Below are 22,826 nucleotides of genomic sequence, written 5' to 3' on the forward strand. Positions count from 1 at the left end.
TCCATTCACTGTCTCTGTTGACTGATGAGGAAACAGAGAATACTTTTGTGCTAGCACATAAAGAATATCACAGTCCCAAAGGAAAAAAGAGTTTTGATTAAAAAGGAGAGGGTGAGAGGAATAACTTCGAGGCAGCTCAGAGGACTGTGCACGGTTGGGTTTGCTGGAAGGAGGAAGAGGAATGGGGAGACCAGGTGGTGGGTGGGTGATACAGAGAGGGAGGTGGGAGGTTGCCAAGGATACGCTGAACACACTTTTGTACCTCGGTGGAAGACAGTGGAAGCACAATCTCTGAGTCAATTCCTGGGCTGCCTTTGCTACAATATTGCAGGTTGCTGATGTCTGCCTTCAAGGTAAGTTTGTTCGATTGAAATCTAGAGAGGTGTTTGAGGAGGTTGCAAGGGTGAAAGTCTTACTATTATTATTATTTTAATGATAAATTTACCTCTTATTGAAAGCTTAGTATTTGCTAAACATTGCTGTGTATATTTTATATCTTCTGTAATTTAATGCTTACAAAAACCTTAGAAGGTTGGTGTTATTAGCCTTGTTTTAGAGATGAATGAAGTTCTTGGCCAGGCTCTCACAACATATCTCAGAGCTGGGATTTGAACCCAGGATTGCCTGGCTCCACAGTATATGAGATGGAATCCTAAATAAATAATTTAATCTCTATTCATAAAACATGGATTCAATGTCCCTCATCCCCCCATTTTTATGCTATTCAAGCCAGTCCAGAGCATAACAGCCCTGAACAGAACAGTGCTAGAAGAAATAGTAGCAATAAGCTGCCCTTTAGCTATTTCAAAATTCATAGTCTCAGTTAAGCCTTCCTCACATATACTAGCCTTCTTAATTAGTACTAGCCTTCACATATACTTATCTCTGATTCCAGATGTCCAGTAACAATTTATGATCTATAATTAAATGGAATATCCTCCCCTCTCCCTTATCTCCTTTAGAGATAATCCTTATCACGTGAAACAAGATACTTCTCTTTGATTTGATGCTTGACAATCACTCTTGTTCTTATTAATAACTAATCATATTCAAATATGATACTGAGGCCCTTCAAAAGTCCAACAAGAAGAAAAATGTAATTAGGGAATATGTGGGCAAAGACATAAATCTTGGGAAGTGGTGAAAAGGAGAGGAGAGAGGAGATGAAGATAGAGCAAAGGCCACAAAATAACCAGGTGGGAACAGATTTTACCTGTAGGAAGAGGAGGTGCTAGGGCACACATGTTTGAAACCAACTTGCTCAGTCCAAACCCTCCAGATTCATTCCTACCAGTTATATGAAAATGGGCATTCTTAAAAAGTGGAATAAAGCCATATCACTTTGGGTCATATTCCTAGAAGAGAAGTCTGTGAGGAAACAGCACCGCTTAGGCTGGTTGCTGGGTCTGGTTAGCTTTCTCTGATCAAGTCTTCTCCCTCTAATAAAGAGGGATTGATGCTGGTGGAGGTGTCTAGGAGGTGTCTAGGAATCAGAGAACTTGGGGAGCTTAGAGAGGAAAGGGAACACAATGGAAACATTTAAGACTTATTCAACCTCACCATTTTGCCTAGGGGTTCCTTCGAAGTAGGTCTACTGTAGCTCCAGGCTGAGCAGATTTTCCAAAGATAAAAGCTCACCCTTACCCTTGGAATATTAGGAAAATGCGAGTCACCGCAGAGGCCCCTGGGAAATGCTCAGTGTCTGCTGAGGGCAGCTCAACACGGACGTGGGAAGACTGTGACTGCACTTCCCAAGGAACCAGGTTGTTTTTTTTTTTGTTTGGTTTTTTGTTTGTTTTTTAAATCTTTCTGGCTATCTATTAATTATATAGATCTACCTATCTATTATATATCCCTTACTCCTTCTCATATACTGGAGAAACCTCGGCTTTCTTGGTATCTAACTGGAAACAGTGTGAGAGAGAAAATGTAGCCATTTATAGCCCTGTATGACTGCAGACATGTTAACAAAATAATTTTCATTTTAGCTGCTTCCTATATGAAGAGTATTTCATAGGTAGATACAGAAGTATCACATTCTTCATTGAACAATATCACACCAACATCTTTTTATGTAGATAAAAGTTTTTCCTTTACTTTATGGCCCATTCTTTCATTAACAACTTTGGAAGTTCTTAGAATCACAGAATATTATACCCAGAAGGGAAATAATGGATGCAAAAAAGATTTTTTCCCCACTGTAAAGGTCCATTCAAATACAAAAGTTCTTACAAATACCTATTTAAGGAAAGAAACATCCAAATCCCCATGCAACATTTGGAGTCTGGTTTCTGTTTGTTCTGTTCTCAGTGGGGAGAACAGCTCATTACTGACCTACGCATGAGCTTTTTATATACTTGAAAACCATCGGTGGCGAGCCCTTGTAACCTTTCCTCCTCTAAACAGAATTAACCTTGCTTCCTTTAACCTTTACTGATCTCTGTTTTTCAGAACTCTAACCACTTCTGCAGTTTCCTTCAGAACTGACTTCAGTTTCTCTCTCTTCCCCGTTAATTGCAGAACTCAGAATCAGACCCAGCACCCAGGGAGGGTCTGCCCAGGCTTGTGGTAGGGGAGGGAGGAATGGAGTGGCAGGCAGTGACAGTGGAGGGACAACATCGGAAAGCGGGGAGGTGTAGACAGTCTTCGTATAACAGATAGAAGTCAGACTTTTTCACCCATATCATCGTCATTTCAAAGTTTCCCAAACAATGGCATTTAACAAGTCCTTGCCATGTGTCCCCAGCTTCCATTGGAATCCAGAGACTGCAAACTCTTGTCCCCCAGGATGAGTCCTGCCTGCGGACATGGTTTGATTTGTTCACACAGTGAAAAATATTTTTAAAATTAGTTATCAGCATTTTAAAACTGAGAGATTTCACCTAAGAATCATCCAGATTTCCAGCTTCATTCAAATTCTGGAGCTTTGGGACTATTCAGCTCATATGTCAAACCTAGGGCAATGTGCTGGAGCTGAGGAGCAGTTCCTGCTTGTGGATGAACAGTCTCCACCACGTGCCCCAGTCCCCCTCCCCCCACTACCTTGCCCATGCACTTCACTTACATTCTGTGGGCCTTTGCATTTGAGACCTCTGATCTGTGTTCTTGGGAGTTAAATGAGTGAATATCCAGTTCCTAGACTTTGTCTACTGGCAGAGAAAATTGAATATAGAAAAATTTTGTAACACAGGACATCATATTAGAGAAGTACAAACTGTTACCGAGGAACAGAAGTGTTATCTAAACTGGGATGAGAGAGAGAACAGAGAAGTTTTCACATGGTAGAGAGAGAGCACATCAGATGGGTTTTGAGAGATTAGGAGGATTTCAGCAAATGGTGATGGAAGGGAAGGCAGAAGACATGGCATAAATGAAGGCATGGAAGCATGAAAGTATTTGACTGGAGGTTTGACTGGAGTTCAGGGTACACTGCGGGTGAAGAGTGTGTGTTAGGAAATAAGACCAGAAAAGGAGGTGTTCCAGTTTGCTAATACTTCCCATTATGTAAAATACCAGAAATGGATTGACTTTTATAAAGGAGGTTTATTTGATTACAAAGTTACAGTCTTAAGGCCTTAAAATGTCCAAGATAAGGCATTAACAATAGGGTACCTTCATTGGAGAAAGGCCATTGGCATCTGGAAAACCTCTGTTAGCTGGGGAGGCATGTGGCTGGCATCTGCTTGCTCCTAGGTTGCGTTTCAGCTCCTCTCTCAGCTCCTGTGTGTTCTTACAAGTTTTCTTCTTGGCTGCAGTTCTTCCAGAATGTCACATGTCACTCTCAGTTGCTCTCCAAAATGTCACTCTTAGTTGCTTTGAGTTCCTTGTCTGTGAATTCCCTTATATGACTCCAGTGATCCAATTAACACGCACCCTGGATGGGCGGAGTAACATCTCCATGGAAATCATCCAATCAAACGTTTCACTCAAAGTTGATTGAGTTACATCTCCATGGAAACACTCAATCAAAGAATTCCAATCTAATCAACACTAATACGTCTGCCCCTACCAGATTGCATTAAAGAATATGGCTTTCTCTGGGGGACATAATATACACAAACCAGCACAGGAGGAGAAAGTCAGATCATGGGAGCCCTGAATTCAATGCCATAGAATTTGGTTTAATCCTGGAATGAGTGAGGAGTACCTGAGAGGATGGAAGAGAAGGCCAAGTTGATGAAAGGTATGTTTTCATTCATTCATTCATTCATTCATTCATCAAATATTTATTGGGAACATCCTATGTGCCAGAAGCTGCAAATACAATTGTGAACAAAATAGACCTAAGTCTCTGCCCCTATGGAACTGATATACAATAAACAAACAATCATATATAAAACATAATGTCAGGGAGAGATGAGTACTATGAAGAAATATAAAGTAGTTTACGGGGATAGAAAATGATATGGAGGGTACTATTTTAGATGGACATGGTCAGGGACAGCATGATATTTGGATAGAATCCTGAGTAAGTAAGAGAGTGAACCATGTGGGTGTCAGGGAGAAGATAGTTCTAGACAGAGAAAACACCAAGTGCAAAGGTCCTGAGGCAAGAGCATGACTGTGTTCAAGGAATAAGAGTTCAGTCTGGCTATAGGAAGCAATAGTGGGCAGATTCAGACCCTTGGCCTATAACTGTTGCTATAACTGTCCTGCACAGGCAGGAGAGGGTTCATCTGCTTTGGCAGTGCAGAAGCCCAGGCAGTTGCCACGGCGCATCAGGGAGAACTCCAGTGCTTTCCCCCTAAAAGGAACAACACAGTCATCTTGCTACAGACTTCTGGCAAATGTCCCAAGTCTTCTGGTTTGGTCTGACTCTAGAATGAAAGGACTTGTTCTAGTAAGTGAAAATAAAAAGAGTTGACTCTAGTTAAGCCAACTTGGCAGGTGAAATCACTGCCCTCCCCCCTACGTGGGATCAGACACCCAGGGGAGTGAATCTCCCTGGCAACGTGGAATATGACTCCCGGGGAGGAATGTAGACCCGGCATCGTGGGACGGAGAGCATCTTCTTGACCAAAAGGGGGATGTGAAAGGAAATGAAATAAGTTTCAGTAGCAGAGAGATTCCAAAAGGAGCCGAGAGGTCACTCTGGTGGGCACTCTTACGCACAATATGGACAATCCTTTTTAGGTTCTAGTGAATTGGGGTAGCTGGTGGTGGATACCTGAAACTGTCAAACTACAACCCAGAACCCATGAATCTTGAAGACAAGTGTATAAAAATGTAGCTTATGAGGGGTGACAATGTGATTGGGAAAGCCATATGGCCAGTTTATGGATGGATGAGTAGAAAAATGGGGGAAGGAAAACAAATAAACAAGCAAACAATGGCACCCAGTGTTCTTTTTTACTTTAGTTGTTCTTTTTCACTCTAATTTTTATTCTTATTATTTTTGTGTGTGTGGTAATGAAAATGTCAAAAATTAATTTTGGTGATGAATGCACAACTATATAATGGTACTGTGAACAATTGAATGTACACTTTGTATGACTGCATGGTATGTGAATATATCTCAATAAAATTGAATTAAAAAAAAAGAGTTGAAAGAAAACACAGGGGCGGGGTTATTGCAGGCCAGATGTGGGTTGGCTTAGAATGGAGTTTCTCTTTGACATTTTGAGTTTTAAATTCTAGTGATGGCAAACAGCTCTTTGAGAGCCATGTAAAGCTCTGCCTCCAGGGTGCAATAGTCAGGGAATCTGGTCATCACCTTTGGCATGTCATCTTTACTAAAGTTTCTACCCTCGGTATTTTTCCTTTTCCTTCTTGCTTGGCTGGGAGAGAGATGATCAAATCAGGAAAGAATGTTCCACTTTCTCTTTTGGCCCTGCTGAGGGACAAACTTCAAATTCAGCCCAAAACACCCACTTACTATAAATATCTGTGGTAAGAGTGCCCTCTTCTGGTGTATCCCATTTGTCTTCAGCTGCAATTTCCTGATAGTGCTAGTTTTTTTTTTTTTTTTTTTTTTTTAATGTCTAGTTCTCTTTTTGATTAACTGGAGAAAGAAAAAAGTCATTGGGGATAAATTAATTTCACTCAATGTTTCTAGAACCTTCTTCTACACTTCTAATCCTTACTTGGTCATGGTCACCGAATCTTCTGATCCAGCCTTTCTTTGAGGTTTGCATTTGACTTTTTACTAATCCAGAAAAAAAGGTAAAAATGGCAGCCATTCAGAGCTTGGAAGGGGTAATGTACATTCCATCTGGTTACTTTTCTGCCACCATTTCTGTGCTATTTATTGTGTGTTCTAGGAGACTGAGTGTTCTCTTATGTCCTTCAGGATCCAAAATAAATGTGATACAGTCCTTGCCTTTGCTGAGCTTGGAGTGCAGTATGGGAGATGAATGAGTAAATAGAAAATTATAACACCAGGCAACAGATGCTTGTAATCAGGATGTGAAGAGTGAAGTGGGAAGTCAGAGGAGAAGTGAATGAACTTCTTTGGTTATTCAGATCCAACAGTTAAAAAAGAAAAGAAAAAAGAGAATGGTTCCCCTACTCCAATTATTACTCCTGACAGTCACAGCTCTCTATTACTAGACCTAAAGACTCTATGAGAAAATCATGATGGATTCAATACATTTCTATGTTGTTAATCCCCAAAAATGATTTTAGATCTGAAAGGGGTACAAAAATACATATTTCATTTTTTCCTAAATTTTTCTTCTATGTTTAAGGGGGGAGAATATGACTTGAAAATCTGGGGAAACTCTATGCAACTAGCTTCAATTAATTAAAAATTGCTTTTAATTGCAGAATAACAATGTACAGTAGAAATGGTTATGAGTGGGTTTTGCTAGAAATCACAGCTTTGCTCGAGATGATTTTTCTCCTGTATAAAGGGAGAGTGATATTTAATGAGACCATCCGAAAAATCATTCTTCACAAGGGAGAGGCTCGCCTCCTCCCACTCCCACTCTCTTGTGACATTTACCCATTGGCTTATGATCTTGCACATATGCTGCTTTGAATGTTACCCAGTGTCTCAATGATTCTTAACCTTTTGTTTTATTTTGGAAAAATTATTAATGCAGTTTCAAGGTCTCTTCCATGCCCTGGATCTTCTGCATAAGAAAAGCTTTAATTAAAACAGAGTGGGGGTGTGGTGGCAGCAGGGAAGATGGGGGATAGAAAGGGGAGAAAGAGAATGCATTTGTGAGCTACGTTATTTCCCTTGTATCCATCTCTTGGCTATAAATTCATACAAAGCATGTTGGTGAAATTTTGGTATATACTTCTTTTCACCAGATGATGTTTATTATCTTATTTTTAACTGCTTAGTCTGCCTTTGGCATCTGGATAAATTTGGTTGTCTTTTTCTTTTCTTTTTCCAATATCAGTTTTAATTCTCAATTGTGCACTTAACAAAATGTTTCTATCCTTTAAAGCTGAACTGATAACCTTTTTTTCTCATAGGACAACTATTTCTAGGGTTCCAGTTTTAGTTCACTTTACCTCTGTTACTCATACTGCACCTTGTCCAAAAATACCTTCTAAACTCAAGAACTCCTTGGAGGACCTTGGAGAAGAATCCACAAAATCCTTAGCTTACACCCTGAAAAACACTGATTTAGGCATTGTCTTGCTGATTCAAGTAAAAACTTCAAGTGGGAGTGGTGGAACACAGTTTTGATGTAGCTGTGAGCCGGCTTGGTCCTGAGCTAGTCTTGGTGACCTTCAGTTCTCTTTCTCATGTCTTGATAGGAGGAGGTGCTAAGTCAGGGATATAAGTAAAGCATAATACTCAAAATGGCAGTGAGAAGAAAACAGAGATGAGAGAAGCAGCAAGGCTGAGGAGAGAGAATGAGTTCAAGTTCTATTGGCTCTGTCACTCATGGGCTGTGTCCTAGAGTAAGCCATGTATACTCTCTGGGCCTCATTTTCCCTTTGTCTTAGTATTTTAGGGCTGCCATAAAAAGTGACATGAATTGGATGGCTTAAATTAACAGAAATGTATTGTCTCACAGTTCTAGAAGCTAAAAGTCCTAAATCAAGCTGTCAGTAGGGCCATGCTCCATCTGTAACCTGTAGGGTCGGCTCTTTCCTTGCCTCTTCTAGTGTTCGCTGGCAATCTTTGGCTTTCCTTGGCTTGTGGCCTCATCACTCTGCCTCTTCCATCATCCCATGGCCTTCTCCCCTGTGTGCAATTCTCTCCTTCTTATGAGGACAGCAGTCATATAGGATTAGGGTCCACCCTAGTCCAGTCTGTCCTCACTTACTAAGTGCACCTTCCAAGATCCAATTTCCAAATAGGGTCACACTCACAGGACCAGGGATTAGGATTTGAACATATCTTTTTGAGAGGCAAAGCTCAACCCATACATCATATCTCTAAAGTGGTCAGTATTGTGCTTCCTGGAGCCTTAGAGGTTCCAGAGATGCCTTAGGATGAAGAAGTGGGAAGGGAAGCAAAGTTGTTGAGGCTAGGGTGTCCCATCCCTGTTTCAACTTGAGTGGCTCCCTTTTACACTATTTATGAATTGAACTTCATTGCAAGATCTTGTTTGAACAAAGGGTTTCCCAGCAAAACAGAACAAAATGACAGCAGCTTTTGAAAACCATTAGACTAGATGACTTCTAAGTTTCCTACTAGCTCTAGAATTCTCTGGGAGACAAAATAGGAAATTTGCTGTGTATCTATGTAGTATCCATTATGACTTCTGGGCCAGTTTGGATATATTATGTCCCCCCAAAAGCCATGTTTTAATCCAATCTTATGGAATGTTTGGATTAGGTTGTTTCCATGGAGATATGACTCACCCAACTGTCGGTGCTATTTTTGATTAGATTATTTCCATGGAGGTGTGGCCCAGTCCATTCAGTGTGGTTCTTCAGTTTACTGGAATCCTTCAAAAAGACACAGGGCCAAATGCTTGCTGATGCTTTGAGATGCTAGCCCAGAGTTTGCTCTGGAGAAGCTGAGAGAGGAAAAAATGCCCCAAGAGCACCTGAGAGAGACTTTTGAAGAGTTACTTGGGAACTGACAGAGATGCTCAGAGATGCTTGGAGTTGCAGACAGAAGGATGTTAAGCTAAGGATGCACAGGAGCTGAGAGAGGAGCTGAAATACAACCTGGGACCAGCAGATGCCAGCCACATGCCTTCCCAGTTGACAGAGGTGTTCCAGACAACATCAGCTGTTCTTCAGTGAAGGTATCTTCTTGTTGATGCCTTATTTTGGTCACTTTTATGGCCCCAGGACTGTAAATTTGTAACAAATAACCCCCTTTTATAAAAGCCTGTCTATTTCTGGTATTTTGCACAATGGCAGCATTAGCAAGCTGGAACAGATTTTGGTACCAGAGAAGTGGGGTGTTGCTGAATTTGCAAATACCAATCATATTGGAATGGCTTTTTAAATGGAGAAGGGGAAGATTTTGGAAGAATTGTGAGGAGCTTGATAGAAATGGCCTAGACTGCTTTGAAAAAAATGTTGGTAGAACTATGGACTCTAACGATACTTCTGATGAGGCCTTAAACAGAAGTGATGAATGTGTCATTGCCAACAGGAAGAAAGGCAATCCTTGTTTTAAAATGGTGGAGAATTTTGCAAAATTGAGTCCTGGTGTCAGATGGAAGGCAGAATTTGTAAGCGATGAGCTGGGATACTCAGCTGAAGAGATTTTGAAACTGTCAAAAATTCATCCTGACTTCTCCTTGCAGCTTGTAGTAAAATGAGAGAGGAAAGGGATAGGCTGAGAACTGAACTCTTGGGTACAAAGAAACCAGAAATTGATGGTCTGGAAAACTCTGTGCTTCCAGAAAGTGAGAACCCAGAGGATGGTGCCCCATGTGAGGATTTAAACAAACATGGAACATGACAGCCTTTTCAGTACAAGCCTGGATTGGAGATAGCATTATCCAGAAAGGATCTGTGGAAAGTCCATTGTCTGACAGTTTTGACCCCCGTATGCTACATGCCAAGCCAACAAATTTTTGGCAAGATCTGTATAGATGGAACCACTGCTGGTCTGGACTGGAGGGAATGGAGAAGGAACAAATTGAAGGTTCTTCAAGGACACAACCATGGAAGTTGAGGTCTAGAGTCAAGAAATTTTGGGCAAGGAGAGCAGAGCAACCCATGCACATAGAAAGGGTGAGTTTGCCCCAGAGGCAGAGGGCAAGCCTTCCGCTTTGATGCTCAGGAAGAGTGCTGCTACCCCAGGCCTCAGGGAGGGTGGAGAACATTCTCCAGGGATTGGGGAGAGACAGGCCACCACCCCACTGTTCGGAGAGGGGAGAGCCTTTGCCCTGGAAAGGCAGAGTCTGGGTGGCATCCTAATGCTTGAGGAGGGTGGGGTCGAGAAGAAGTGGTCTCCCCACTGTGTTGATATGTTTAAGCACTCCAGTGTTTGGAGAAAAAAGGGCTGCCATGAGAACCTTGGAAAGGGTTAGACTACTACACTTTCAAGGTCCAAGGATATAGCACCATTCTATAAATGACTCTCAGACTTTGAAATCTAATGAAGTATGCCCTGCAGGTTTTAGGAATTGTTTTGGTCCTGTGAACCCTGTTTTCCTTTCAGTTTCTCCTATGGCAATGGGAATGTTTATCCCATGATTGTCCCTCCTTTGTACATTGGCAGCAGATAACTTGTTCTAAGTTTCACAGGACCACAGCTAGAGGGGAATTTTGCCTTAGGACAGGCCATGTCTGCAACTGATTTTGATAAGTTCTTGTACTTACCTATTGTTACTGAAATGATTTATGTTTTTGTGACATTGTGATGGAATGAATGTATTTTATATATGGAAAGAACATGTCTTTTTAGGGTCCAGGGTGTGGAATGTGCTGGTTTGGATATGTTATGTTCCCCCCAAAGCCATATTTTAATCCAATCTTGTGGGATATTTGGATTAGGTTGTTTCCATGGCGATGTGACTCACCCAACTGTCGGTGATATTTTGATTATATCATTTCCATGGAGATGTGGTCCTGCCCATTCAGTGTGGGTCTTTTAGAATCTTTTAAAAAGAGTAGACACAGGCCCAGATGCTTGCTGATGCTTTGTGATGCTAGCCCAGAGTTTGCTCTGGAGAAGCTAAGAGAGGAAAAAATGCCCCAAGAGCAGCTGAGAGATTTTTGGAGTGATACCTGGGAGCTGACAGAGGTGCTCAGAGATGCTTGAAGTTGTGGACAGAAGGATGTTTGGAGATGCTAAGCTAAGGATGCACAGGAGCTTAGAGAGGAGCTGAAACACAACCCGAGACCAGCACACACCAGTCACATGCCTTCCCAGCTGACAGAGGTGTTCCAGACACCATCGGCTGTTCTTCAGTGAACGTATCCTCTTGTTGATGCCTTAGTTTGGACACTTTTATAGCCTCAGGACTGTAAATTTGTAATCAAATAAACCCCCTTTATAAAAGCCTGCCCATTTCTGGTATTTTGCATAACGACAGCATTAGCAGACCAGAACAACTTCTTTCTGGATTTTTTCCTGCAGCCATCTTGTGGAAATTTTGACAAAGTCTGGAGCTGCCAGAGGCCACCAAGAATTGCTCAGGAATCAAGCCAGTGCAAAGGCAGCTGAATAGAAGCAGGCTCTGGAGATAGACTTTAATTTCAGAATGAAGCCTCACCTATGGCCACCCCATCTCATAGGATTTTCAGTTACATGAGTCAATAAATTGACTTTTATTTTCTTAAGCCAATTAGAGTGGAGTTTTCTACCACTTGCAACCAAAATATTTCTAATCTAATCAAATGGTCAGAAATGACATTTAAAAGATAACTAATACATGCTTATTAAGATTTCATGGAGTGCAAAATAGAGTATTAAATGCTTGAAATAAAAATCAAGGACCTTTTTCTTTCAGTAAATAACTTACCTTTAATATGCTTTGTTTATGAAAATGACAGTCCTGATTTACTATCAGTAGAACATTGCTTTGATTTGTTTAATTAGTGATAAACTCTTACCTTGTCAAGCCATTAAATTTGCAGTCTTGTTCTCACGTCATGTTTGCACCATCTGAACTCACAGTGAAGTAAATAAATCTGCCAAATACAAAACCAATAAATACAGGTAATTGCAAAATTTTAAAGAACACTGAAGAAAATAAGGCTCAAATCACTCTCCTGTACTTCTTGGTGAGAGTGTATATTATAACAACTTTTTAAGGGCAATTTGACAATATGTACCAAAACCTTAAATCTGTGAACCCACTTTGACAGCAATTTCACCTCTAGAAATTTGTCCTAAGGAAATGACTTAGGATGTATAGAAAATCTTAGATACAGAGATGTTTGTTACAGCATTAAAAGCATTATCATGCACATGCACACACACACACACACACACATACACAATGGAAAATGTTCTAAATGTCCAATGATAAGGGACTAGTTAAATATGTAATGGTTCATCCACATAGTAGAACCCCATTCGTTCATTTAAAATGATGTAGATGAATACCATCATGGAAATCTGTTGATGATATAGATTATCATGTAGTATGTATATTGTAATCCTATATTTGTAAAAAATATATATGTACACATATGTAATGAGTATTAATTTAGTCTAAGAGATGATACATTATGTTGTTTGGGAAAGTAAAATTGGCACTGCTGGCAGCCAGAATGTGATGTTCCCAAGTGAACATTAACAATGTCACAGAATATATAAATGATGCCCAGATGAGGCCACTTTGTGACCAACTTGGGAACATGATAAAAACAAGCCATTTACAGCTACAAAAATGACCATATATCCTCCTCTTCTGACAGTGACTGCTACTTCTCTTTATAAAAAATTACTGACAATGTTTACCCCACTTGTGCTAGGGGTCTTTGGAGCAAGAGAACTGACATAAAATGTACGTATTATGAGATTTATTATAGACGTTGGTCCATGTGACCATAGGGATTGGCAAGTCAGGATTCTGTAGGGCAGGCCTCAAGTTGGGGACTCGAATGAAGGTTTTGATGAATTCCCCAGAGAAGCTAGCTAGCTCAAGTAGAGATAGAAATTCTTTCTTCTGATTGCTGAAACCATCAGTTCTCCCTTTAAGGCCTTCAACTGATTGGATGAAACCTCTCATTTCCGAAGGCAAGCTCCATTGTGGATTGTAGATGTAATCAGGCATAGAAGCAATCAACTGACTAATGATTTAAATCCACAAAATACTCCCACAGTAACAATCAGCTCAGTGCTTCCTTGACCAAACAACTGGACACCATAACCTGGCCAAGTTAACACATGAACTTAACCATCACATTGCTTTAGTTCTTTTCCTGCTAGATTAAAATTAAGATACTCATCACCAAATTGTCCTTGTTCTTGATAGAATCCAGTCCAGATTTGATCCTGACTTACCTAGTTTCTCCTTAAAAGAACCTAGAAAAAGCCCATATCCTATAAGAAGCCCCTCTCAAGCCCTTCTTACAGAGATGACCCACAGGTGTTTTTTTCTGGTGTTTTTTGGTCAATGGCCTTTAACCACTCTAAATTAGGTAAATTTGATCCCTTCCCACCCACCAGAATTGGCTGGAAATTCCATTCCAGTCAAGTTTTAGGAGGCTTCTCTTGGTTCATAAAAATGTTAAGAATTCCATAGCTTTGCTTGGTGAACAACAAGTATTCAGGCCTTTGTGGATACCACTGAGGTGCTGGTTGTCCTTTCTCAGAGCATGGATTCATTTCCTCTGCACCAAGCTGGGCACAGGATATTTTACTAGAGGACAAGGCCAGAAATGTTGGGTTCAACCCCAGAAGCCAGGTTGTTACTCAAAGGCTGTCTAGGAGTGGAGCATGAGTTTTCGTCATTCCTGGAACCCACTGCCACTGGCCTCTTCCTCATGGAAACTATCATCCTGTTTCAGCCTCCATTCCCAGCACCAGCCTCCTTCTGGGTGGGTGTGATGTTTGCCTCCTAAATTCTGTGTCTGTCTCTGTAACTAAAAAGTATTAAGTAGCTGCTGAGGCTAGGAAGCTCAGACTTAGAACACAAAGTCTTCTTGGGATGAGGGAGGAAAAAGTGCCATTTATTTTTTTAAAGCAGTGAGTTCAGTACACATCTAAATAATACTGGCACACAATCTACAAAGAGTCTTGGACATCACTCCTTTTTATGGCTGAGTAATATTCCACTGTATATGTGTATGTGTGTATATATATATCCCATTTTGTTTCTCCATTCCTCTACTGATGGACCCTTGGGTTTTATCCGTCTTTTGTCAACTGTGAATAATGCCACTGTGAACATTGGTTTCCACATACTTATTCGAGTCCCTGCTTTCAATTCTTTTGGTTATTTACCTAGAAGTGGGATTGCTGGGTCATATGGTAATTCTATACTTAACTTTCTGAGGAACCACTAAACTATTTTTCACAGCAGCTGCACCGTTTGATACATTCTTACCAACAATGAATGAGTGTTTCTATTTCTCCACATCTTCTCCAACATTTTTTATTTTCTGTTTTTTTTTAATTGTAGCCTTTCTAGTGGGTGTGAAATGGTATTTTATTGTGACTTTGATTTGCAATTCCCTAATGGCTAATGATGTTGCACAACTTTTCATGTGCTTTTAGGCCATTTGTATATCTTCTTTGGAGAAATAGCTATTTAAATTTTTTTCCCATTTTTAAAATGGTTGTTTATCTTTTTGTTGTTGAATTGTAGGGTTTCTTTATATGTTTTGGATATTAAACCCTCATCAGATATGTAGTTTCCAAATACTCTCTTCCTTTGTGTAGTTGTCTTTTTATTTTTATGATGAAGTCCTTTGATGAACAAAAGTTTAAAATTTTGATGAGGTCCCAATTATCTATTTTTAATTTTGTTCATACTTTTGGTGTTAAGTAGAAGAAACCATTGCCTGACGCAAGGTCCTGATGATGGTTCTCTATGTTTTCTATTAGGAGTTTTATAGTTTTGATTCTTATATTTAGGTTTTTTGATCCATTTTGGGTTAATTTTTTTATATGGTATGAGGTAGGGGTCCACCTTCAGTCTTTTGCATATGGATATCCAGTTTTCCCATCATCATTTGTTGAGAAGACTCTTCTTTCCCCATTGAACTTCTTGGGCTCCTTGTCAAAAATCCATTTGCTATAGATGTGAGGGTTTATTTCTGAACCTTCAAAACTACTCCATTGGTCTGTATGTCTGTCCTTTTGCCAGTACTACAACATGCTGATTATTGTAGCTTTGTAATAAGTTTTGAAATTGGAAGTGTGGGCCCGCCAACATTTTTTCCAAGATAGTTTTGACTATTTGGTGCCCCTTTCCCTTCTAATTTGGAGATCAGCTTTGCTATTTCTGCAAATAAGGCAGTTGGAATTTTGATGGGAATTTCATTGAATCTGTAAACCACCCTGGAAGAATTGACATCTTAACAATATTTAGTCTTCCAATCCATGAACATGGGATGTCTTGATATTTATTTGTCTTCTTTAATTTCTTTCAGTAGTGTTTTGCAGTTCTCAGTGTACAAGTCTCTTATATCCTTGGTTAAATTTATTCCTGGATATTTTGTTCTTTTACATACTATTGTAAATGGAATTGTCTTCTTAATTTCATGTTTGGATTGTCCAATGCTAGTGTTTAGAAACACAATTGATCTTTGTGTACTGAACTTGTATCCTACCACTTTGCTGAAATTGTTTATTAGCTTTGGAGCTTTCTTGAGGATTCCTTTGGATTTTCTATATATACGATCATGTTTTCTACAAATAGAGATAGTTTTACTTCTTTCTTTCCAATTTGGATACTTTCCTATCTTCTTCTTGGCTAATTGCTCTGGCTACAACTTCTTGTACAATATTGAATAATATCATTGAAAGTGAACATTCCTGTCTTGTTTCTGATGTTAAGTGGATGTTTGAAAGTCTTCCATCATGGAGTATGTTGTTAGCTGTGGGTTTTTCATAAATGGCCTTTATCAGGTTGAGAAAAATTTCCTTCTATTCCTAGATTTCTGGGGATTTTTAATCAAGAAATGGCAATGGATTTAGTCAGATGCCTTTTCTGCATCTATAGAGGCAATCACGTGTGTGTGTTTTTCCCTTGGCTCCATTTATTTGGTGTATTTCATCGATATGTTGAGCTACCCTTGCATTGCTGGGATAAATTCCAGTGGTAATAGTGGATAACCTTTTTTTTTTTTTTTTTTTTTTTTTTTTGTATTTTTTCCCTTATTAGAGAAGTTGTGAGTTCACATATACTACCCCATCACACCTTGCATTGGTGTGGAACATTTGTTATAATTGATGATAGCACATTTTCATAATTGTACTAATTAAAGTTCACGGTTTAACTTAGGGTTCACTGTGTAGTGTATTTTCATATGATTTGTGAATAACCTTTTAAATATGCTCTTGGGTTCAATTTGCCAGCATTTTGTTAAGGATTTTTGCATCTATATTCATAAAGGAAATTGGTCTGTAATTTTCTTTTCTTGTGATATTTTATCAGGCTTTGTTATTGGAGTGATGCTAGCCTCATAGAATGGATTAGGAAGTGTTCTCTCCTTTCAAATTCTTTGGAAGAATTTGAGAAAAATTGGTGTTAATTCTTTAAATATTTGTTAGAATTTACCACTGAACACATCTGGCTCTGGACTTTTTTTTTCATGAAAGGTATTTGATTATTGATGCAGTCTATCTGTACTTGTTATAGGTTTGTTGAGGTTTTGCACTTCACTTATTTCATTTTAATTAATTTATTTTTTAAAACTATATTTTGAGTTAGTTTTAAACTTACAGGAAAGTTGCAAAATAATATAAAAATAATATGGAGAACTTCCAATAAACCCCCATTCAGATTTGCTAAGTTTTAACATCTTGCCAGATTTATTGTATAACTCTGTCTATTATCCATCTATCTATCTAGTTATTTGTCTATCTATCCATCATCTATCTGTCTACCCATCTATTTTCTTAATATTTGAGTGTTGGTGTTATCATTCTCCTTTTACATGGTATTTTCATGTTTATTTTCTAAAAACAAGGCTATTCACTGCTTTGTTTATTTTTAGCTAATAAAAGAGAGAAATGGAGATTAAGAAGAAAGGAAGAATAGATATACAGATACAGCAATATAGTGTGAATTTAGGACTGCTCTGGAGGTTGGCTTCCCCTGGAAAAAGTCAAGATAATCACTTTTTTGACTGTGATCTATACAATTAAAGTGTTTTTAATGAACTGGGATGGCTTTTTCATCCTTTATCTCTCAATGAATAACAGGTCACCCCGTGGAGGTGGTAAGGGGTAATGGCAGTTCCTAGTTGGGGAAAATGTCTTCTGAAAGGGAAATGACATGATAGTCTTCACCTCTGGCTTCATATTAGACTTCCTGGATTCCTGGGTCCTACTCCCATGGATTTAATCGATTATTGACCAAAGGAAGGAGGGCTGGATGAAGATGGGAAACCATGAGCCCTCAATACAAAATTCTACTACAAAATTTTCCAGTGGACCAACTTTGGAAGGAAAGTTGGGATCAGAGATTATATTCTGTGGTTAGTGTTTTTTCCAGTATTGTAGCTTTGCCACATTGGTACAAAAACAATATTTATTGCTATATGGAAGAGCATTTAAAAACAATTTTTAATGGTATGTATTTATTGTCTCATATATTAGAAAAATATAACATACACCAGAGCCATGCTTTCATGTCAATAACTAAAAATTTTTTATTGTGGTGATATGTGTGTTTATACATTTAGAAAATTTGCCATTTTAACCATTTTTAATCGTACATTTTACTAGTATTAGTCAAATTTACAATGTTGTGCTATCACCACCATCCATCACTAAAACTTTTTCATCACCCCAAACAGATACAACATTAAACAGTAACTCCCCATTTTCCCTCCCCCTAGCCCATGATAATCTGTAATTTACTTTCTGTCTCTATGAATTTGCCTAGTCTAGATATTTCATATAAGTAGAATGATACTATATTTGTCCTTTTGTGTTTGGCTTAGCATAATGTGTTCAAGTTTCATTCATCTTGTAACATGTATCAGAGCTTCATTTATTTTGTAATGGCTGAATAATTTTCCATTGTGTGTATATATATATATATTATCTTTTATTTATCCATTCATCTGTTGATGGACATGGGTTATTTCTGCCTTTTGGCCATTGTGAATGATGCTGTTATGAACATTGGTGTGTGAATATCTGTTTTAAACTCTTTTGGGTATAGGTTTTTAAGCAAAATTCATTTATGCAAAAATGTAAGCTAACTGATATAAAAATAGTAGGTAAATTGAAGTACAGGTGATACCTGGATATGGCAAAATTCAAGACAAGCTGCATGACTTTAGAATGGGAAACAGTGGCAGAAGTTGCTTTATTAGCTCTTTCTGAAAGAGGTGAGGTCTGAACTGCAATTCACTGCAGTGCTTCCAAAGACCAGACTGAAAATATGTGAGGCTGGCCAAGAGCCTGTGGATAAATACAGATTCCAGGTCCCTGTCCAGAGACTTTAGTTCAGTAGGTCAGTATGGGGCTCAGGAACTTGTTCCTGAGCTTCCCTGGTGCTTCTGGTGCAGTCAGGTTTGCGAATCTTAGAGAAGGGAGCAATAACCCCTTGGGCCTTGAAGACCAGTCGTTCTTGGTAATTTAACTTAGTTTAGGTATTTGCTGGCTGTTAACTGTTGTTGACTGTCATCAGCATGGCTTTGAAAACTTTTAATTTTTAAACCTTGCCTCTGGTTTAAAACATGCATCGAGTGCGTGTAAATGAAAATACACACAAGTGAACACACTATATCCCATGCCCAAAACACATTTTAATCTGATTTAACCAATTAAACAAATAGGAGTGACTTATGCCATTAGCTCAACAGGCTGCCAGAACAAACCAACAGTGTGGTAGAGAACAGGCATGGTAGAAATAAAGTACATGTTTGCAGTGGAAAGGAGGCGCTTGAGTAGGAGCTGTTTCATGGCAAATTGATGTTTACTCAGTGTGTTTCAGAGGAATCATTGTGAGGCAGCTGGGGGAGGTCCTGGGCTGGAACACTTTGGGTTGCAAACCCTGGGTTGGGACCACAAGTGGCCTGTGAGAAGGTGATTGAAAGGAGTGCTGGTAAGGAGGGGGTGAGAAAACAGAAAGCTGCAATCATGCCAGGCAGGGATGAAAGATTAATAGAAAGCTGGTAGCACTAGAGAGCAACAGTGACTTTCCTGTGAGGCTAGTAAAATCCTCCAACTGAATAACAGCACATGGTTGATCCTGGAAAAAAAAGAAAAAAGTTATTTGAGAGGAAATTTAAGATGCAGAATGAATTCTTTATGAAAATCTAAAAGGGCAGATATGTGCCTGTAGTTTTGGCCAGTGAATATCCTGAATTTCCTGGGGCAGTCCTTATTTTAATGGCTCTGTTTTATGGTCCGAATGGTGTTACATCATATGCCCTGATTTTGGGGGTCAGAAAATATGGAGAAGCCCAGCAAGGCATGCAGAGGGCTCTGCTTGGTGTAAGCTGGGACACGTGCATTGTGAAACTTTGGGGATGCAGGGCAAAATTGGATTCCTGGATGGCACAAGGCAAAGGGGCAAAATGCCCCCAGGCAGGGCTACTCAGCCGAGTTTCCAGGTGGCACTAGCCAGTGCTTTTCATCTGCTTCCAATCTGAAAATCCAACCCACGGATCCCTAGTCAAATTCTAATATGTTTTCTTTCCCTTTGGAAAATTTTCACATTTTCATCACATGTTTTCTGGCTTTTTAACTAGTTCCAGTTTGTCAGCCTCCTTTTGCTGTTAGTCTTAAGAGATTGAAGTTACAGGATTTTGGGTGCAATTTGCAAAGACCTTGGATTTATGACACCTTGGTTGTGTTGTGGAATGATTTTATAAACCAAATTAATTTGAGATTTTGGCTTTTTTGGAGGGGAGGAGGCTACAGAAAATAGAGTTTAGCAAAGGTTGTCCACTGGGTGTCACTCTTGATCCAATTAAAGTGTGTGGCTAGCGGCGTTTATAAATAGAAGCACTTCTCTAAAAAATTTATTACCTTGGTTACGTAATCATGAATAACAAAATGTTCCCACCTATGTGTTCTTCAGGCCGTTCCTGGTGATCGCTGTCATAAAAGGGGACCATACGTCAGTCCTCCGGAAGACTAATTCTTCTCACAGAGCCACTTTTGCTATGAGGCGTCTTCCAGCGTCTAGGAAGGCTGGTCCCAGTAGAAGCCTCATCAGTTCGCCCGTTTGCTTTTATGACACGGGACCCAGCCCCTTCGGAGATCACATTTGACTCTCCTGTGATTAGAGTTAACGTTTCCAAAGAGCCCCATTTCCGCTCGCTGCTTCCTGAAGAGGTGTCTCCTGGTCTTTCCAGGCGGCACTTTTACCGGCCTCCGCCTGTCAGTCACCCCCGCGCTCTCCCGTCCCTCTGCAGCAGGTGCAGGAGCCGCTTCCGCCTTACGGAGTGGACACGCAGGGTGGCATTCAGGAAACATTCACGCCCCCGGGCATGGCCGCCTCTTCACTGACAGCGTGGATGGGAGCGCCACAGTCACTCTGGGGCCAATGTCCCCCAAATCTCTGCTAGCAATTTCGAATTTCAGAATATGGATTTATTTAGATTGGCTACAAGTATTGATCAAATTCCATTTGTTTCCCTTTTGCACTGCTTTTAGTGATAAAAACGGGCCTGCAATTTAGACTTTACAAGAAAGCAACGATCTGATTCAGAAAGATTGTGGTTCTAATAAAAATTGATTTTACAAAATTTTTAAGTGGTATTTTTTTTTTTTTTCTCTCCAGAAAGTAAGGAGCCTACCTTTGGAGAAGAAATAGAGCACTGATGGCATAATATTTATATAGCACTTTCCAGTTCAGGAGGATTTCCTTTTATCTTCAGTTGCTTCCTTTTATCTTCAGTTCAGCCCTGGGAGGTGGGTGTTGCTACCATGTTCCTGACTGAGCCTAGAGCTGTGATGCCCTGTGCTTGAGGTCACAGGGACTAGCTGAGCTGGAGCTTTAATCCATACCTTCTGACTTCAAAAGCTGTAAGATCCCTTAAACCAGTGGTTCTTAACCACAGTGTGCACCAGAATTTCCCGCGGAGTTTTCAACATACGGGCTCCCAGACCCACCCTGGACCCCTCAGGCCAGAATCTCGTAGGTTATATGGGTTCATTCAATAAACAAGCTCATAGTAGGTATACAATATCATGTCAGCTAGTGATAAATGTTTGGGGCAGAAAAAACAAAGCAGGGTGATGGGTAAAGAGTGATAGGAGGTGCTATTTTAGAAAGGGTCGGATGGGGAAGGCTAGCCTCTTGGAGGAGGTGATGCTTGAACCAGACCTGAATGAAGTGGAGCAGTAAGCTTTGCGGATGTAGGTGGGAAGAGTGTTCTAGCTGCGGGGACAGCAGGTGCAAAGGCCCTGAGGTGGGACTGCTCTTGGTGTGTGGAGGAGCAATATGGGGACCAGTGTGACTGGAGGGGAGTTGATGAGATGAGAATGCAGGTCAGGAAGGTAGCCTGGAGCCAGGCGTTAGGCCATCAACTGGTGTTCAAAACCTTTAAAACAGGTGCAGACTCCAGTTGTCACTCCTCTAATGCTCTTTTTCTCTTTTGCCTTGCCAGGCAACAACAGGGAAGAACAGGGAGGATAAGAGCACAGCTAAAATACAGCCCTGATGAGCTGCCACCATTGCAATCACCATGAAGCTGTGGTTCAGGGCTGTTAGGGAGACTGAGAAGACTGAAAATGCTTAGTGGTGAATGAGTAGCTGCTAATTTGATAATCACCATGAATCCAAGTGAAACAGATTTGTTTGGCTCACTGTCCACAATTTACTTTTATTTGTGATTGAATTGTAATTTCCATTTAAAATCATTATAAGGAAACAATACGTTCCCATCACGCTCACTTAAGTACCATCCTGGAGTTTCTAGTTTTGCTTTAACTTTAAATCTGGTCATGCTGTCTTTCGTTCCTACCATCAAGGCTTTCCCTTAAGTAGATGCTGTTCTTTTCCTTGTGCTTATAACATGGGGACAAACCATACATACCCAGAAAAATGATGACTGTGTTTCATTTCCAAGATAACTGCAGACTGGTTACATTTGAAATTTCCTCTCAAGAGTGTTAAATATCTTTCGTGATTTCTGGAAAAAAAATTTCCACATGGATGTAAATTTAAAACTATGTATTTATTAATGTAGGAGTAGGGTATCATATCCATAAAGTTTAAATCCAGTACTGTAGTGGATCTTAAACAATTGAACAACTCACTGTGATGCATACATTTGCTTTAGATAGTATAAGTTTTAAATAATTTTTCCATATGCTTGGGTTTATTTTTTTTAACTACCACATGGAAAATAAATTAATATGCTATTATTGGTCACCTGGTTAGCCAGCTGGAAAAGTCAGACAGGAGAGGGCCCCAGAAGAGAAATGCAGGTAACTGTCTGCCATCACAGGCTCACAGAGCCCAAGCTCAGCGTGGCTGAACAACACCACTGAGGAATGACTTAGGAAACATGCAGCCCCTAATGACCTCTAATACTGCAGCACTCAGGGAGCAGGCTGTGAAACACAATGCAAAATGTGATCCTGTATTTGTTAAAACAAAATCATACATATGTATTACATAATGTCTAGAACCATGTACTCAGAATATTGCCAGTGGTGTTCCTTTAATAGAAGATGGTTATTGGGTGATTTAATTTTTATCTTGAGGCCTATCTGTGCTTCCTAAAATGAACACGTACTTGTGTAATAAAGAAAAGCATGTGCAATAAAGTTTATATACTTTTTACAATGTAGAAAAATATCAATAAAAGTCATTTTTTAAATGTGGCATTTAATTGCATGGTGTGAAAATTGCATCCTG

At 39.8% G+C, this 22,826-nt stretch overlaps 1 long non-coding RNA gene across 1 annotated transcript; it reads left to right on the forward strand.

Annotated features, from left to right (window-relative positions):
- The first annotated feature begins 251 nt into the window (after positions 1-251).
- LOC119527487 lies at positions 252-22,114 on the forward strand. The gene is made up of 4 exons (XR_005215408.1): positions 252-353; positions 4,013-4,183; positions 20,742-20,872; positions 21,571-22,114. It is a non-coding gene; the product is annotated as an uncharacterized LOC119527487 (long non-coding RNA).
- Positions 22,115-22,826: the final 712 nt, after the last annotated feature.

Source organism: Choloepus didactylus, chromosome 1 (genome assembly GCF_015220235.1).
Source record: "Choloepus didactylus isolate mChoDid1 chromosome 1, mChoDid1.pri, whole genome shotgun sequence".
Taxonomy (NCBI): domain Eukaryota; kingdom Metazoa; phylum Chordata; class Mammalia; order Pilosa; family Megalonychidae; genus Choloepus; species Choloepus didactylus.